The following is a 3,672-nucleotide window of genomic DNA, read 5'->3' on the forward strand; positions in this document are numbered from 1 at the left end:
CCAGAATCAAAACGCACAGAGCGGCACTTTTGCAACTCTGAAAAAGTGGCCTACAAGCCACTCCGCTCCGCTCTGGGAGAGGCATGAAGCCAGCACGTTCAGTGCCACTCCAGCTGCTCCAGGAGCTGAGCTGCGGAGCGGAGGCCTGCCGAACATGCACTTCTTTTCTATAGAAACCAGTCTTTTCGGAGTTAATATATCAATTGTGGCGTGCATACGGTTTGCTGATTTACACGATTACTTACTGAAGGTGTAAGTTGTCATGCTACATCGTCTTACTTGAATTAGAAAAGGTCACTTCCATCATCACAACAGGCAATTGTGAGTTGGCAAGTAACCCCAAATCCCCAATGACGCCATGCCAACTGCCAACGCTAAAGTCGACTCTTGTACTGCTGTACTCAGCAACAATGTTTGGATGGAGTGACGCGGCTTATTTGTCCCATACTCCCTCGAGCGATGCATGCTCTCTTCACAAGAACTGGCCCTCCGGGCTGAGCATATGTGCGTCGGTGCGTGCACACGCTCACTCTATGCCCTCATGAACACCATGGCCGTGGATCAAGCCGCATGCTACCTCGTCTGCATCGTCCTGGCTCTGCTTCTCCCTCCGGTGCTCCTCAAGCTCGTGAAACGTGGCGGCAACGATGGCCTGAACCTGCCGCCGGGCCCGTGGAGGCTGCCGGTGATCGGCAACCTCCACCAAGTCGCGCGCGGCGGGCCGCTGGTCCACCGCACCATGGCCAAGCTCGCGCGCCGGCTCGACGCACCGCTCATGTGCTTGCAGCTTGGCGAGCTCCGCGTCGTCGTGGCCTCGTCCGCCGACGCCGCCCGAGAGATCATGAAGACGCACGACGCCAGCTTCGCGACGCGCCCCTGGAACGCCACCACGCGGCTGCTGCGGGCCGACGGCGAGGGCCTCGTGTTCGCGCGATACGGCGCCCTGTGGCGGCAGCTCCGCAAGCTGTGCGTCGCGGAGCTGCTCAGTGCCCGGCGCGTCCGGTCGTTCGGCCGCGCGAGGGAGGAGGAGGCCCGCCGCCTCGTCGCCAGGCCGTGAACGTCAGCGAGCGGATCGCCACGGTCGTGGCGGACTCGACGATGCGCGCCATGATCGGGGACAGATTCGAGAGGCGGGAGGAGTTTCTGGAGGAGCTGGCGGAGATCGTCAAGGTCGGCGCGGGGTTCAGCCTGGATGACATGTTCCCGTCGTGGAGGCTCGTGAGCGCCGTCGGCGGCATGACGCGCCGGGCGGAGCTGAACCACCGCAAGACCTACGAGCTCATGGACTGCGTGTTCCGGCAGCACCAGCAGCTGAGAGAGGCCGTAGCTGAAGGCGCCATCAAGGAAGAGGAGGAAGACCTTGTGGACGTGCTCCTTAGAATACAGAAGGAAGGCGGCCTCGAGGTGCCTCTCACCACCGGCAACATCAAAGCGGTCATCCTTGTAAGCCCCATTTTACTACTATATCACACCATTTTAATAATTTGCAACATTATTGAGATTTTCAGCAAGTTTCTGGCGATTGAGAATTAGCAAACGATCCAAATCAACAAGTCATTCCATATATTTCTAATCTATACAAAACCAGGAATTGAACTAACATTTCAGTTAAGTTGCACATCTACTAAGATTACTATTCGAAACTTTGAAAATGTGCAGTCTGGCCCAGATTTTCAAGAATTTGTACAGAGGATTAGCGAAAGTGAGACTACTATTTCTGAAGAAATAATTTACTTTATGCACTAATTTTGTTCCAAAAGCAGATGAATAAGTTGTGTATTGGCATACAGGACCTCTTCAACGCCGGGAGTGAGACGTCAGCGAATACACTCCAATGGGCCATGTCAGAGCTAATGAGGAACCCACTAATGATGCACAAGGCACAAGTCGAGCTGCGGAACAGCCTCCAAGGGAAATCGACGGTGACCGAGGATGACCTGGCTGGCCTGAAGTACCTAAAACTCGTCATCAAGGAAACCCTGAGGCTGCACACGGTGTTGCCACTGCTTCTCCCGAGGAAGTGCCGGGAGACGTGCAATGTCATGGGGTACGACGTGCCCAAGGGCACCACCGCGTTCGTGAACGCATGGGCGATCAACAGGGACCCAAAGCACTGGGATGACCCGGAGAAGTTCAAGCCGGAGCGATTTGAGAGCATCATGATTGACTTTAAGGGCACCGACTTCGAGTTTGTTCCATTTGGTGCTGGGCGGAGGATATGCCCGGGCATCACGTTTGCGCAGGCCAATGTGGAGATTGTGCTCGCCGCACTATTGTACCACTTTGACTGGAAACTCCCAGGCAAGGCCATGCCAGGCGAGCTGGATATGGCGGAGGAGATGGGCATCTCGGTCCGAAGGAAGAACGATTTTTACCTGTGTCCGGTTGTCCGTGTTAACCCATGTGCTCTCGTGTAGCTGCTTTACTTATCACACCATGTCCATGTAGCTACCAGTCTATGCTATGCTTGTGTAAGAAATCGACCATTTGGACTGTAAAAGGAAGCGGGGTGACTATGTATGGAAAAATGTCCATTAATCAATAAAGGAGTGGAAAGTTAGAGCTGGAGCAAATCTCCCTGGAAGTGAAGGTCCATTAAAACAAAATGTAGAGAAAACAAAATGTTGTTGCTGGGAAAAAAAGGAAAAGAGCATCCAAAAGTACCTGATTAAGCAACCAGCTAATTAGTCTTGGAATGTATTTTTCACATTTTTCGATAATGAAAATATATTAATATCAAGCGGATATTAATTACACCCGGTCTCTGCAACAACATAATGTCAAGAGCTAGTCGAGACATCAAGGATGCACACAACCAAAACAAAAAAGAAAAGAAAAACGCCAAACGGATCAGCGAAAAAGGAGGAACTACCACCACCAGAGACCACACAAGGACTGCAAAAAAGGTTCTCCAAGAACGACGCCTCCAAGAAGAAAACCGTGCACCAACACAGTCGTCGCCTGATCACAGATCATGGGTTTTCACCCTGAAGAAAATCTGACTAAACTCCAAACAATGCCTTCAACAAGGAAACGAATAGAGACCCGCCATTAACAGGTACAACCAGTGAAGGTCGGACCAAGGGTTTTCACCCCGGAAGTCGAGACTTTGTGCCCAAAGAGCACCACCAATAAGAAGTCCACATGTGTTGTCGCGCCTGCTAGCCGGTACTCCTGCAAAACGCCGATCATCTGGTCCACAATCTTCACCACAACTAAACTCGCCTCCGTCATCACTTGAAATCTCGAACTCCACATGAGTCATCGAGATCCATTGGTCATTTACCGAAAAAGGCTTTCGCCCCGCTTTATAAATAAATCAAACCGCCAAGAGCACACATACAAGCACTAGGAATTCCCCAAACCGGAACGTAATGGTTTCTGGTGATTGAACTTGGGACCTCATACTCGACAACTCCTGCTAATAGACAATAAAACGGATGGTTTCTGAAGATTTACATGAATCTTGAAATGTTCAAGAACACATTGAAGCTTTCCATCGTCATTTGGCATTTTTTTGAAATATTTTTTGAAAATTGTGAACAATTTTAAAATGCTAAATATTTTTTAAACGAAAACAATTTTTGTATATGTCCAGATTTTTTTTGAGAAAATATACTTTATTTGGTAATACAAACATTTTTAAAAAAACACAAAAAATGAAAATAAAAT

The 3,672-nt window shown here is 50.1% G+C and overlaps 1 pseudogene; it reads left to right on the forward strand.

Annotated features, from left to right (window-relative positions):
* Positions 1-525: 525 nt before the first annotated feature.
* On the forward strand, positions 526-2,547 carry LOC119367321 (annotated as a pseudogene).
* Positions 2,548-3,672: the final 1,125 nt, after the last annotated feature.

Source organism: Triticum dicoccoides, chromosome 2B (assembly GCF_002162155.2).
Source record: "Triticum dicoccoides isolate Atlit2015 ecotype Zavitan chromosome 2B, WEW_v2.0, whole genome shotgun sequence".
NCBI classification, from domain to species: Eukaryota; Viridiplantae; Streptophyta; class Magnoliopsida; order Poales; family Poaceae; genus Triticum; species Triticum dicoccoides.